Below are 16,577 nucleotides of genomic sequence, written 5' to 3'. Positions count from 1 at the left end.
ACCCAGGAGGAGTAGAAGGCAGGAAATAATCAAACTCAGATCTGAAATCAACCAAGTAGAAACAAAAAGGACCATAGAAAGAATCAACAGAACCAAAAGTTGGTTCTTTGAGAAAATCAACAAGATAGATAAACCCTTAGCCAGACTAACGAGAGGACACAGAGAGTGCGTCCAAATTAAGAAAATCAGAAATGAAAAGGGAGACATAACTACAGATTCAGAGGAAATTCAAAAAATCATCAGATCTTACTATAAAAACCTATATTCAACAAAACATGAAAATCTTCAGGAAATGGACAATTTCCTAGACAGATACCAGGTATCGAAGTTAAATGAGGAACAGATAAACCAGTTAAACAACCCCATAACTCCTAAGGAAATATAAGCAGTCATTAAAGGTCTCCCAACCAAAAAGAGCCCAGGTCCACACGGGTTTAGTGCAGAATTCTATCATACCTTCCTAGAAGACCTCATACCAATATTATCCAAACTATTCCACAAAATTGAAACAGATGGAGCACTACCGAATTCCTTCTACGAAGCCACAATGACTCTTGTACCTAAACCACACAAAGACCCAACAAAGAAAGAGAACTTCAGACCAATTTCCCTTATGAATATCGACGCAAAAATACTCAATAAAATTCTGGCAAACCGAATTCAAGAGCACATCAAAACAATCATCCACCATGATCAAGTAGGCTTCATCCCCGGCATGCAGGGATGGTTTAATATACGGAAAACCATCAACGTGATCCATTATATAAACAAACTGAAAGAACAGAACTACATGATCATTTCATTAGATGCTGAGAAAGCATTTGACAAAATTCAACACCCCTTCATGATAAAAGTCCTGGAAAGAATAGGAATTCAAGGCCCATACCTAAACATAGTAAAAGCCATATACAGCAAACCAGTTGCTAACATTAAACTGAATGGAGAGAAACTTGAAGCAATCCCACTAAAACCAGGGACTAGACAAGGCTGCCCACTCTCTCCCTACTTATTCAATATAGTTCTTGAAGTTCTAGCCAGAGCAATCAGACAACAAAAGGAGATCAAGGGGATACAGATCGGAAAAGAAGAAGTCAAAATATCACTATTTGCAGATGATATGATAGTATATATAAGTGATCCCAAAAGTTCCACCAGAGAACTACTAAAGCTGATAAACAACTTCAGCAAAGTGGCTGGGTATAAAATTAACTCAAATAAATCAGTTGCCTTCCTCTATACAAAAGAGAAACAAGCCGAGAATGAAATTAGGGAAACGACACCCTTCATAATAGACCCAAATAATATAAAGTACCTCGGTGTGACTTTAACCAAGCAAGTAAAAGATCTGTACAATAAGAACTTCAAGACACTGAGGAAAGAAATTGAAGAAGACCTCAGAAGATGGAAAGATCTCCCATGCTCATGGATTGGCAGGATTAATATAGTAAAAATGGCCATTTTACCAAAAGCAATCTACAGATTCAATGCAATCCCCATCAAAATACCAATTCAATTCTTCAAAGAGTTAGACAGAACAATTTGCAAATTCATCTGGAATAACAAAAAACCCAGGATAGCTAAAGCTATCCTCAACAATAAAAGGACTTCAGGGGGAATCACTATCCCTGAACTCAAGCAGTATTACAGAGCAATAGTGATAAAAACTGCATGGTATTCGTACAGAGACAGACAGATAGACCAATGGAATAGAATTGAAGAACCAGAAATGAACCCACACACCTATGGTCACTTGATTTTTGACAAAGGAGCCAAAACCATCTAATGGAAAAAAGATAGCATTTTCAGCAAATGGTGCTGGTTCAACTGGAGGTCAACATGTAGAAGAATGCAGATTGATCCATGCTTATCACCCTGTACAAAGCTTAAGTCCAAGTGGATCAAGGACCTCCACATCAAACCAGACACACTCAAACTAATAGAAGAAAAACTAGGGAAGCATCTGGAACACATGGGCACTGGAAAAAATGTCCTGAACAAAACACCAATGGCTTACGCTCTAAGATCAAGAATCGACAAATGGGACCTCATAAAACTGCAAAGCTTCTGTAAGGCAAAGGACACTGTGGTTAGGACAAAACGGCAACCAACAGATTGGGAAAAGATCTTTACCAATCCTACAACAGATAGAGGCCTTATATCCAAAATATACAAAGAACTCAAGAAGTTAGACCGCAGGGAAACAAATAACCCTATTAAAAAATGGGGTTCAGAGCTAAACAAAGAATTCACAGCTGAGGAATGCAGAATGGCTGAGAAACACCCAAAGAAATGTTCAACATCTTTAGTCATAAGGGAAATGCAAATCAAAACAACTCTGAGATTTCACCTCACAACAGTGAGAATGGCTAAGATCAAAAACTCAGGTGACAGCAGATGCTTGCGAGGATGCGGAGAAAGAGGAACACTCCTCCATTGTTGGTGGGATTGCAGACTGGTAAAACCATTCTGTAAATCAGTCTGGAGGTTCCTCAGAAAATTGGACATTGAACTGCCTGAGGATCCAGCTATACCTCTCTTGGGCATATACCCAAAAGATGCCTCAACATATAAAAGAGACATGTGCTCCACTATGTTCATCGCAGCCTTATTTAAAATAGCCAGAAACTGAAAAGAACCCAGATGCCCTTCAACAGAGGAATGGATACAGAAAATGTGGTACATCTACACAATGGAATATTACTCAGCTATCAAAAACAACGAGTTCATGAAATTCGTAGGCAAATGGTTCGAACTGGAAAATATCATCCTGAGTGAGCTAACCCAATCACAGAAAGACATTCATGGTATGCACTCATTGATAAGTGGCTATTAGCCCAAATGCTTGAATTACCCTAGATCCCTAGAACAAACAAAACTCAAGACGGATGATCAAAATGTGAATGCTTCACTCCTTCTTTGAATGAGGAAAAAGAATACCCTTGGCAGGGAAGGGAGAGGCAAAGATTAAAACAGAGACTGAAGGAACACCCATTCAGAGCCTGCCCCACATGTGGCCCATACATATACAGCCACCCAATTAGACAAGATGGATGAAGCAAAGAAGTGCAGGTAGACAGGAGCCGGATGTAGATCTCTCCTGAGAGACACAGCCAGAATACAGAAAATACAGAGGTGAATGCCAGCAGCAAACCACTGAACTGAGAATAGGTCCCCCGTTGAAGGAATCAGAGAAAGAACTGGAAGAGCTTGAAGGTGCTCGAGACCCCAAAAGTACAACAATGTCAAGCAACCAGAGCTTCCAGGGACTAAGCCACTACCTAAAGACTATACATGGACTGACCCTGGACTCTGACCTCATAGGTAGCAATGAATATCCTAGTAAGAGCACCAGTGGAAGGGGAAGCCCTGGGTCCTGCTAAGACTGAACCCCCAGTGAACTAGACTATGGGGGGAGGGCAGCAATGGGGGGAGGGTTGGGAGGGGAACACCCATAAGGAAGGGGAGTGGGGAGGGGGATGTTTGCCCGGAAACCGGGAAAGGGAATAACACTTGAAATGTATATAAGAAATACTCAAGTTAATAAAAAAAATATGAAAAGAGATACTAGGAGGAAAATTACAGATAAGATCCCATGAAATGAAGTCTCTGAAATGGAGACTCTAAGTCTTTTGCATCTTTACACAACTTGTTAAAATTTCATGCATACTGCAAAGAACAGAAGAACTACTTAACCAAAGAAACATTTCAGAACTGATATGTTGCAAAAAACTGTGAGTGTACCAAATTAATGACTGTTGTGTGTTAATTTTTAGTGTGTGGGTGGGGGTAGCTGTTTATTGTGATGTTTTGAATGGGATGACTCTCTAGATTCAGGCATCGCAATACCCTCTCGCTGACAATTTTCTGGTGCCTTGATCTGCCTGGTGAAGAGTGCCACTGCTTAGAATTTGTAATTACAAAAGGTAGGTGCCCATTTTCAATGTACTTTCTCTGCTACATTTTTGCTTCCCAAGATAAGAACCATCAGGTCTCAGCTTCCTGTTTGTTTTTTCTTCTTTTCTGCAGTCGTGCTCCTCTGTCATGACACCAAAGTGCTATACTCGCTCAGCATTTGTAGGTCCCAAATAACCACCTACTTCAATTTTTCAATGTTTCCCTGGTCATGTTGTTTTTTTTTTTTTTTACTGTTTATTTCATTCATTTACATTTCAAACGTTATCTCCGTTCACAGTTCCCTTCCACAAATCCTATATCTCCTCCCCTGCCTCTATTGCAGTTTTCTCTCACTTGACCACACACTCCTGCCTCAACAACTTGGCATTCCCCTACCCTAGGCCATCAAGCCCCTCAGGACTAAGCGGCTCCCCTCCTAGTGATGCCAAATAAGACAACCCTCTGCTACATATTCAGCTGGAGCCATGGTTCCCCCATGTGCACTCTTTGCTTGGTCTTTTAAATCCTGATGTTTTATTAAGGCAATAGAAATGTGACTGAGAGAAGTTGGTGAGAAGAGGGTGTCTTAATTGAGAAAATGCCTCCATCAGATGGACCTATTGTATAGTGAAGCCTAAGGGATATTGTCCTGATTAACCTTGGAATTTGTAGGGCCCAGATCTCCAGGATGGTGCCACGCTTGAGTTATTAGTCAGAAAAAGAAAGATATGAGATACAAGGCAGGAGGCAGTGCTCCTACTAGGCTTCTTCCTCACTTCTTGCCTGCCTGTTTTATTTTTGGCTCTGACATTTCTCAGTATTTAACTGGTAACTGCAAGTATATTGTGGAGTGTAACCTGTTTTCCATTAGTTGCTTTTCATCAGTGTTTTGTCACAGCAATTGTAGAAAATTATGACACTTCCTAAATTGAACAACACTGGTAAGTTACTTTTCTTCTGAGATGATGACTTAGGTTAAGCAAACTCTATTCATCACATATGTTTCTTCTCAGCATGCACCTAAGTTTATTTTTGAGCAGTCCTGCACAGGATAGTCTTATTTTATATGCAGATTGTACAGGATAGTTTTGCTTCTTTGTTTTCATACCTGACCATACAAAAGAATATATTTGAAAAGAACTGTCCATAAAGGAAGAATCTTTAATATTTATTGAGAGTGAAAAATACATTTTATTGTTTCATTTGGACTAAACATGCAGTTTGATATAGTCTTGGATTTTAGGTTTCCTGTACCTTGGTAATTAGAAATTAACTAAAAAAGCTACGTTTCTAGTTCAAGCCAAGTACAGCAAGAATCTTATTCAAGCTTTCCCTTGGGCTACATCCTCCATTGTGAGTAACATCATGATATCTTCTTTCCTGTTAACCTAATACCTGGGAGCTACTATTTAACATTTACCTTGCTTTTTGTCATATTTACATTTTCTTTATCTTCTATCGTTTTCAAAATATGTGTCCTTTATGAATTCTCTGAAATTTCTAATCATGCTACCAAGTAACTCTCATTTCATTTTTCAGTCCTTCCATATATCCCTTGGAAACAATCCCCCCTCACTAAATTTCAAATATTAAAATTAAATAAAAATTTAAATTTAATTAAAAAATCAAACTAAAATTAAAAAAAATTAAAAATACAGTGTGTGAGATGTGTTGTGCCATAAGTGGTCACACATTATACCCTCTTGTCCAAACAGATTTTCTTGCAAATGTATAATGAAATAAGTCTGGTTTAAGCTCTCTGTATTTTACTATTCTCTCAATACTGGAACCTCCTGGAGATGCCTCTCCTTCTATATCCTAGTAGCTTGCTGTAGCCTTTAGTCATTGTGATACTTCAGCTTTGAATCTGTAGGATCTCCCCCATCATATGCTCCAGCAGCAGGATCTAGGGCCCCTATATATATGTAGCAGATATGCAGCTTGGTCTTCAGGTAGGTCCCCTACCAGTTCGTATGCAGACTGGCTTTGACTCTGTAGTCTACAACTGGATTGCTTTCTTTTATCTGGGCTGCTTTGCATGGCTTCAGTGGAAGGTGATTCACTTATTCCTGTTGTGAATTGATGTATGAGACTGGGGTAGTGTCAATGGAAGGTCTACACTACTGAGGTAAAGAAGAATGGAGGGAAAAACAGGTTGCAAAGATAGGACTTGGAGGAAGGGACTGCAATAAGGATATAAAGTAAATAAATTAGTGAAGAATATTGATGTATATGTGTTTATAATAAAATTAACAGCTACAGTATACCTGAGGATCATAAAACTGTACCTGAAATAGGTTAGTGCTAAAATAATGGAAAGCATACAAAATAATATACACCAATTATTCATCATTACATATGTATATACATATACATATACAAATACATGAACATATACAAGTACACTTACACGTATATGTACACACACAAACTCACACTCATACACACACTCACACACACATATATATGTATACACACATACATATATCTATATCTATCTATATCTATATATGCAATGTGCTTTAATATGACCAGCAATTCACATGATGTGAATATTTTTATTAATATCATGGTCTCACCACTGTGAAACACAACTATACTATACTCCAAAAATAGGGCTACAATGGAAAAAACAAACAAAACCTAGGTAATCCGGATCTTCTAAAATTTCACTCTAGTCCTCTTGGATTACCATTATATGTACAGATTATTGTTGGCTAAAACATCAATATCTAATTAGAAAGAAGGAAAGAACAGTAGAAAGAAATGATTAACTTACTTTAAACTACATTAAAAATCTCCCTTCCCAAATCTTCCTGAAATAGATCAATACATATTCTACTCCACTCCATAGGAATGCAATCCTAAGGTTTCTTGTTAGAGAAATCATCTTTGTAAAGTATTCCCAATTACTGAATAATAATTAGACCTTTGTTCCCAAAGGCAAATTTCAGATTCCCTTACTTTCTTAAGACATCACTCCCAAATAATGAATTTCTCGAAATCTGACCCCACATTACATGTGGAGCTATGCCCACAGATAACCTGTAACTGTTTAAATTATTCATGGAAGAATCTTTTATTATTACTAATACACATATGAGATGTTTTAATAGTATAAAGTTTGGTTCTGGGATCTGTTGCAAAAGGCTAAACAAAGAAAAAGGAGAATTTTAGTTTAGACCATCTTGAAAATAATGTAAGTTAGAAATCTAACTACAAAGAACAAATAGCGTAAATGTTTTGTAGACCAACTCATAGTATAATCAGAATTCAAAAGAAGTAAGAATATATAGCTAGAGTATTACATAAAATATTTTCTGCAAATCACTTTTCTGTACAGAATCATGGAAAAAACATTTTTCAAATTATTTAGGAATTTCAGTGTACTAGATGTGTGAGTGCTACTTACAGAAGCCAGAGGAACATGTCAGGATCCCTGGTAACAGAATGAATGAATATTGTTGCCAACCATGTGTGCTCTGTGTGTGAAAACATCCAGTGTTATCAAACAGCAAACCATCTTTCTTGCCACCATGGGGACACATTTAATATCTAATGTATTATGAATCGATGACACACCCTTATAACAATCTAGAACATAAGGAGCAAAATCACACTCATGACTCTACTCAATGCCCTGGTTTTAGAATGAATGAAGATTTTTGAAGACCATGTGTGTTCTGTGTATGAAATCATCCAGTGTTATTAAGCAGCAAACCATCTTTCCATCTATCATGGAGTGGAGACACATTTAATATCTAATGTAGTATGAATCCATGTAACACTCTTGTGACACTCTAGAACATAAGGAGCAGAAAGCAGACTAATGACCCTACAAAATGCAATTATAAAAGCTTCGCTACAGCAAGACAGAGATGCAGGGCTCCTGGGTTGCAATGGGAGCTCAAAGCTCTGGTTAAGTATGAAATCATTCTATGTATCACACAGAAAAATGATTCAAAAAAGTCAAAGCTATACCTGATCTAGACTTCTCTAGGTAGTTATAGTTGAGAAAGAAGAATTCAGTAAGAGGTTCCTGTTCTAATCAATGACATATATTGACCATGTGAAATATTCACAATGCCATGGTAACAATTCTAGGATGCAAGTAACCCACAGGTATTATACACACTTACTTCTTTTAATTTGTCTCACACAGGAACTAAACCAATACTCTAAACTGACCTGAACACGTGGTGTTACATAGACTGTCTTCTAAATCATGACATTTATAAAGGAGAAGGCTCCCAGGTAAGATTACAGACCTGGTTCAACACGCTAGTTTGAGAAATGGAAATGTTTAAAAAGTGACAATACATGTCTGACCTAAGGAAACCTCTTGCATAGAACATCATTCTAGCTTATAATCCTGTAAACACAAGCCTATATATATTACAAAAGCTTTGCTTCTATATTGGTGCAGTTCTCCAAGTGTTTACTGTATCATTACCTTTGAATGGCATTAATTTTTCCAGCCAGAGTTCCTTCATCTGGGATGCTAGGCCAATTTTCATAAAAATCCAAGGTTAGTAAGCTTCCATCGATGGTAATAATAAAATGCTTTTTTTTAATTGAAAATAAAACAAAAATAGTAATGGTCAATGTACATTGTAGAAAGTACTTGAAAAACATTTTTGTTTAAAATTAGCAGTTTAGACCAGTGATTCTCAACTTGTGGGTCATAATCATTACGGGGTCACATATATTTTCTATATCAGATATTCCATCCATTTTTCTTTATAATCACATCAGGAGCAAAATTTGAATTATGAAGAGAAGCAAAATGAAGTAATGGTTAAGAGTCACAAAGCCATGAGACAATATATTAGTGTTACAGGATTAGGGAGGCTGAGAATCATTGGTTGAGAGTGTACTTCCCCAAAAGATTCCCCAACTGCCCTGGCTCCAGAATCTTGGCTCAAAAGTGGAACCTATATATGCAGCATCTTATTTTTTTCTTTCCTAAGACTAGAATCAATGAAGCAGAGTCCTAGTTGCTATAGCAATGAAGTAAACCTACTGTCTGTTCAAATTGCCTCTCCTGGCTTCTAGACTACACCATTCCTTGCAATCATAGATCTCCACTCCACTTCCCAGCTCAAAGCTCTCTCTGCCTAAAGGAAACCAGCTCCTACATGGAATATCCGGACAGGAGCCTATCATAAGTGCCCTCTGAGAGGCTCCATCCAGCAGCTGACTGGAATAGGATATGAAGAGCCATAGCCAATCATTGGATTTTATGGAACAATCAGGGACTTGTAAGGAAGAAATGGGGGAAGGATTCCACACCCTAAAGGAGATAGGAACTCCATAGGAAGAGCTACAGAATCAACTATTCAGGACCACTAGGGGCTATCAAAGGCTGAATTACCATCTAAAAAGCCTACAGAAGCTGTACCAAGACCTACTGCACATTTATAGCAAATGTAAAGTTTAGTCTCCATGTGTGTCCCCCATAATGTGGAGTAGGGCTATCTGCAAGCTCTTGACTTGAAACTCCTCCTCAACTGGCCTTAGGGGAGAAGATGGTCTAACCCTGAACAGAGTTGAGGTGCCAAGGTAGTAGGATAAACCAGGGGACCGTAACTGGCTCAGAGAAGGAAAAAGACTTTGTGAGGAGAGAATGGGGGTGGGTTGTCAGCATAGGAGACATAAAATTAACAAATAAATAAATGTAAAATAATAATAATAATGATTATAATAATGATGATAGTAACTAATAAAATAAATGAACAAAACAAAGAAACAAAGACCATAGTCTTCTTCTTGGAAACAGGCAACTGTCAAAAAATGGCAGCACCAGAAATTACCTGATCCTAATTGTATAATTTGGTGAATGTGTAGAATACACACAGAGTAAGGCTGTAACATGTAGACCTCTACTTACAGACCACCTGGAATAGTGATGAAGTTTCTTATATGTTTTCCAAGTGAGAACATCTCAGTTTCATATCTTTTTCTTAAAATTAGTAAATATTCAACAATATAAATTAAGTTGTAAGCATCAGTTTGTTTAAAGAACAGAAACTGTCTTTGTTCGTAAAATACCGCAAATAACTTTCGTGTTGTACTAAGGGTAGTGAAAGATCCCACGCAGAGAGACCCTTACTCAAGTCTTGGGAAATCGCAGACCCCAGACACAGAGACACAATTTTGGATGTAATAAGCAAAGGCGAGGTTTATTACGGAGATCTCTCTATTACAGAGATCTCCGGGCCAACACGTATCCCACGCAGGGGACAGAGGTGTCGACCCAGAGGCTGGGAGAAAGAGTATTTAAAGGCAGAGGCTGTGAGCCCCAGGGGATGGGGGATGTCAAAGGGGAATGCAGGCAAGTTATAGGCTTGTTTTATGCCTCCAGGAGATAAGGGGACGCCAAAAGGTTTTATGGCCCCCTGGTTCCTGGAACAGAGCTACTAAATCAGGAGAAGGGTCGGGTCTTCAGGTCCTCATTATTTTTAAAAGTTTGTCAGAATTGATGAAGCATCTGTATTTGAAACACCTCTGGTTAGGCTTGGGCCGCTGGTTTCCTGGGGTGCTCTCTGTAGGACACAAAGGCTAGAAAGCACAAGTAGGGGCTTAAATAAACATCACAGGGGCAGAACAAAGAACAGTTAACTCACACCACGTGATAAGCAAAGTAGTTCTCTGGCATTTTTAACAGTCTGTCTTCCAGAGACAGGTCCTGTTGCTGAGTTTCGGGCTAATTTAAAACTCTATCTCTCAGTAGCAAGTCATAAAATTGGAAGAATCCCGGGTGCTCTCATACCTGTAAATTTCTTTGAATGCACATGGCTACATTCAGTCACTGATCTTAACCCATGATGTGGTCCTAAGTTTCTGGCAATTTGAATCAGACACACTTGGCAAGCTCAAGAGCCAAGGAAGAATCTTTGGGTACCTTTGCCCAATGTTACTAAACATAGTTAATCGCAGAACATTATGTTTTCTCTTGATGTCTGGGCCATAGGTCCACAGTCTTCTGAGAGGTGAATTCAGATCAAGGCCCAAACAGAAATAAAACAAGGATATATGCTCTAGAGTCACTGCAGCTCCCTGACAAATTAAGATTGCTAGACAGGTGAAATGTAGCTTAGGTTAATTCTTGACTACTTGACATGGAATTAGAATGTCAATATCCGGCAAAAGTGAAAGTGCTGGATTGTTTTTTGATTGACAAGGAAAACAATTTTGTTTATCTACTGGGCAGAGGGCAATATCAAACATTGACAGCCTATTGTGGGTCAGTGGTGGACTAGCCATTTTGAATTGTTATTTGTGAGGGATAATTTTTGGTAAGTATTATTTAAGACATGAATTTTGTAAAACAAACTTTTATCACTGTTACTACTTGTCCCGCTATTACTTTACAATATATAGCCTGAGGTGAACCAGTAGGAATATATGTAATGCCAAACTAAAGCCGATCTGCTATATGATTATTTTACCTTCCAACAGAAGCTGTTCACCTGTGTCTTTGGGATGAATCTTTTGACATTCTAATCTTTGTCAGACTTTTACCTGCCATGTGTCTTATCAAGAGATCATGAGTCCATGGTTCCAGGAAACAGAGATCGTACAACAAGCACCCATTCTTCATTCCAATTAATGTATCATTCGGTGTCTATCTTATCACTCAGGGACCAGTGTGAATATTCAGATAAAGTGAAATTGCTGGTTAGTTTTTTGATTGGGAATGAAAACAATTCCATGTAGGGAGGGCAATATCCAATATAGAACACCAATTCTTTTTTTTTTTTTCTCAAATGGCTGCTGAATTTATTTCCTTAATCAATAATGGTCCTGGCAAAAATTAGTTAACCAACACTGAGACATTTGTAATGAAATTTTAAAAACCCATGATACCTTGATAGAAATTAGTTTACACAAACAAAAAGAATTCTTCGATATTGCCAGCAAATATAGAATGAGTGTCGCACATCTGACAGGTGCAGCAATGCATTTACACATTTTCATTTGACACCTGACCACGTTTCCAGTCTCCATAACATCTTCTCTCCAGACTTAAAAAAATAGTATGCTGATTTCTATAACAAAGCTTTTTTTTATACAAAAATCAAATAATGGCCAACAAGTCACAACAGTGCAATAGGTAGAGGCTAATGAAAAATCGCACAAAACAGGTGCTGAAATAAATACTAACTAGGCTTAGACTGGAGCCCTCCTGTGGGTTTGTTGCTCACTTTAGAGTGTGGGATCTGTCTTCAGAGCCACAGGGGACCTCCCTGGGGGCCACTCATCTGACAGTGAAATCCGGTTGCCTAAGAGTCAGGCCTCCCAGACCGCTGGGAGCAGTTGTCTGGGTTAGAGGCAAACACCAGGTCGGGTCAATTACAGTTATGCTTTCCTTCCTTCCGCTCAGTTCTGTCAGAGTCCTTAAGCAGCCACTTGAGATGACATGGACAGGTGAAAGTTGTGCATGAGAGCATCTACATTGCTTTTCCTGGCAGAGGTGTGGGTATCCCAGCCCAAGCTAGCAACTGAAGTCACTGTGGAAGGTGACTTTCCTGGAAGGTCAGTGTGGAAAAGGACTCTGGTGTGAGAAGCGTCCTGTGCAACCTCAGGGCCACCTCTGAGAAGAGGCCCTTGCTGCTCCCTGGCAGTGAGTGGGTGGCCTGCGCTGCCCAGGCTGGTGGCAGGCTGCATGATAACCTCCGTCTGCAACCAAACTGGGTTATCCTGACTCACACTGACAGACCCCGAGCTGGAAAAGCAAAGTGGTACACACAGGGCAGGTACAGGGAATGCCAGCGAGAGCCTTTTTGGCCAGTCAGAGAATATGAGGCAGCTCCCCATTGAACAATCTGCACCAAAAGGTGTGGAAGGCACGAGCAAGAGTGGCCAGGGACCCTGCAGGGCTGGTGACACCACGAGCGTCCACAAGGCAGGCGCAGAAGTGACCTGGTTTGGTTCCCACCCTTTGATAAGAAAGAGATCCTGATTCTACTGTGATTTAAACAACAACAACAAAAACAAGACAAAACAAAACAAAAAAAAGCAAAAAGGTTTTTGGTTTAAAAAGAAGCCACTCAAGGGTGAAAATAGTTATTTTTATCAAAGACAATTAATTTTCAAATAAGCTGACACTATCTGGAAATGCCTGTGTTCCCTGCAAGCCCTCCACCCCCGAGTGTCCACCGCTTCACCCTCCCAGGACCTGAGCCTGACACGGAGTCAGACGTGTGCAAGAGTGAGCGTCTCTGAGAGCCTTTACAGAACGCTGCCGGGCAGGACAGGCAGTGGACTCTCGCTTACACTATGATGCACAGGGCCGGGGCAGTTCAGATGCGTCTCCTTCGGTCTTTGCTGGGCGAGGGCTTCACCTGCTCCTTGGCTGCTATCACCTCAAGGACACCTTCACAGGGCAGTGGGCCTGTGCCCCTCACCTCTCAGGCTCCTCCTCCTCCTCCTGGAGCTGTTGCTCAGACTTGGCTCGCTGCATCTGGAGCAACTGGAGCTGCACTCAGAGCTCAACGATGGCCTCCCGTTCTTCACCGACCGCTTGGTTCAAGTGATTTATTGTTCTTTATTTCTAACTCTTCATTCTGACTCTGTAAGTCTTCCAGAATGATCTGCAGCTCCTCCTCATCCTTGCTCTCACATTCGCTGTCAGAAGAGTGCTCCTCTGTCTCGCTGCGGCCATGCTGGTGACTGGATCTCCGCAATCTCAGCTCGGAGGCGGTGGACCTTTTCTTTCTCCGAGGCGATCTGACTACGCAGAAACTGCTCCATGGCCAGGAGCTCCTCCTGCTCAGTCAGGATCTCATTCTCCTGGGCAAGGAGGATATTTATGACCTCCTCATTTTCCAACATTGACTAACTCAAACTTATTTATAAAAAAACAAAAAAACCATTTCTTCTTTGGAAACATCCTCTTTTGAAAGGCTGGTTATGTCCTGGGAAATCTTGGTCTCACACTCTTGTCTTTTAGCTTCCTTCGGCTTTCTCTTGAGGGCAGTCAGAATCCTCTGTACTTCCCATAGTACAGAGGATTCTTTAGATGAGTCCTATATCCCGTGCTGCAGATCTCGATGTAAACAGTTCAAAAGGAACTCCTGTCTCCTGATCTCTTCCTTGATGCCTACTTGGGTCTCTGGCAGTGTACGCATTGTGGCCATGTTGGACCAACGCAGAGGTCTTGTCACTTGCTTCAGGACCACGGTGCTAAAGAGCTCTTGCACGTGTGTGAAAAGCACATACAGGACCCGATTGCTGGTCTGGACAGTTGGGCTCAGCACTAGAGAGATGTTCTGGACGTTCATCTTGGTTTCTATCTCCTTCGCAATGATGTGGTCCATGTGCACAATGAGCCAGGAAAGCAGAAGATGGTTATACTCCGGCAGTTAGGGAACTCCTGCACTTTCTCCGTCTCTGTGATCCTCTGAGAAGCCTCTTCAAATCGGGGCATAAGCTCTCTGGTAAGCAAATTCTCGGGAAGGTCTCGCAAATATTGCTTCAGCAAGCTGGCTACAGTGTTAGGTTCATATTCTTCCAAGTTTGGAGACTCCTCTGGGTCACAGGCTGCTCCTCTACCTTTGATTTGACTCCTGACCCTCGGTAGATGCCTTCACACTTCATGCCATGCTTCTCCATGTAGTCCACACACTCTCGGAAGACAGCTGGCAGCCGGATGCCGTCATACATCATGGTCCTCTCTACTGCGTCAGCCAAGGCAACGCCGAAATGGGTCTGAGACGTCCGTCTGAGGCACCTCTGACTCCTGAGTTGGCTTCTTCTTTTTCTTCTTCTCCTTCCACTCTTTAACAACATTGGCTTCTGTCAAGTCTTTACATTTCTTTTCTTTATGCTTTTCTTCTTTGGGCTTTTCTTTGATTTTAAAATCCTTTTCCTTCTTTTTAGAGAAGCTGGGCTTTTTGAACACATGGATTCCCTTGGACCTCTTCATCTTGGAAGGACTTTCAGCTTCATCTCCAGAGCTGTCTTCCTAGAAGGCAGCTTAGCATTCAGTCCTTTTCTCCTTTTCCTTAAATTTTCCTTTTTTCTTTCCATGGTCTTTCTCATCATCAGGATGCTCGTGGACGATGTCATGGGGAGGCGAAGGCTCACCGGTCCAGTACAATCCAGGAAATTTTGAAGGGCTGATCTCCTCGGAGCTGGGAGTCCGGGTCAACCCGCTGCCTTGCTCAGCCCGGCGGTGTTCACTAGGGCTGCTGGTGGGGGGCAGGAAGGAGCTGAAGCCCTGAGGAGGAAGGGAAGTGGTCTTCTGGTACCTATCCATTCCATCAGTGCCTGCAGCCCAGCGACAATCTACTCTGCTGAAGCCACTGCCTCCTGTGCTGTCTCCCTGGCTGACCGCAGAAATCCCATTCCCACCCTGCCCAGCCTTTGCCTGTTTACTATTTCTTGATCAGTGGTGGACTAGCCATTTTGAACTGTTATTTCTGAAGAACATTTTTCGGTAAGTGTTATTGAAACATGTGTTTTGTGAAACACACTTTTACCACTATTGTAACTTGTTCCACTATTACTTCACATGGTATTGTCAGAGGTGAAATCAGTAGGAACTTTTGTAACGCCAAACTAAAGCCCATCTGACATATGAGGATGTTAACTTCCAACAGAAGCTCTTCACCTGTGTCTTTGTGATAAATCTTTGAGGTTGTCAGACTTTTAAATGTTATGCCTCTTATCAAGACGTCCTGTGTCCATAGCTCCAGGAAGCAGACATTGTCATGTAATCTCAAGGACAGAAATGACATATGCATCTCTACAGGGATGTTAATGTTGGTGATGTAAAAACCTTCCTTACCTTTAAGACAGATGCTGTTATAAGCATGTATTCTTCATTCCAGCCACTGTGTTGTTCACTGTCAAGCCTACACCTCAGGGACCAGTGTGATTCTTTAGGTAGAATTTCTAATATGTGATCTGATTCTTGTCTTTTCTCTGCAATTATGGATAACATACCCTGTGTGGGATAAGGATAAGCTTGTATTAATAGAGATCCACATCTGAAGCACAAATATGTCTTTTATTGTGATCCTGAGCAAGGACACTTTTGGGTGCACAGCAATAACTGAGAGGAATAAAGAAGTCATTGAACTTTTTTCTGTTTTAGCTTCCAAATACATTTTCTCCCCTAATCCATTTTTCCCCAATTTGTAACATCACAGTTTTGTTTGGACTCCTGTTCCCCAAAGCATTTTGGTGAATGGTCCTTTATTACTTTCTGTTTCCTTCTATGAATATCTTTCTCAAGCATGGCATTCTAAGTAAATATTGGGATATTTCCCTTCTAGAGATCAAATCAGTATTTTACTTCCTGTCTGTCCTGGCCTCTATTATGTACCCTAAGTTTTTTATTGTTATAAATATTATTTCCCTACTTCTAAGACTTTAATTTCGTTTTCTCTGACTTCTTTTTTTTTTTTCTTTTTTCTGGAGCTGGGAACCGAACCCAGGGCCTTGCACTTGCTAGGCAAATGCTCTACCACTGAGCTAAATCCCCAACCCTTTCTGTGACTTCTTATTTTTACCTATATCTAAAGATGCAGTCACATTTAAGAACCCAAGTATTTGTCAATTATTCTTCCATAATTTTATTCTGTAAAAATAACTACCATACACAGATTTATTCCATATTTTCTCTATTTTCAATTGATTACATGATTAAAAACGTGGTTACCAGAAAATTCTGC

General features: G+C 40.3%; 1 pseudogene; it reads right to left on the bottom strand.

Moving 5' to 3' along the window:
• Positions 1-10,219: 10,219 nt before the first annotated feature.
• The window catches only part of LOC134486033 (ralA-binding protein 1-like), a 41,683-nt pseudogene continuing 35,325 nt past the window's right edge, over positions 10,220-16,577 (bottom strand).

This window comes from Rattus norvegicus, chromosome 3 (genome assembly GCF_036323735.1).
Source record: "Rattus norvegicus strain BN/NHsdMcwi chromosome 3, GRCr8, whole genome shotgun sequence".
Lineage (NCBI taxonomy): Eukaryota > Metazoa > Chordata > Mammalia > Rodentia > Muridae > Rattus > Rattus norvegicus.
Note: the sequence above shows the minus strand (reverse complement) of the source record. Positions and strands in the feature narration are given on the sequence as shown.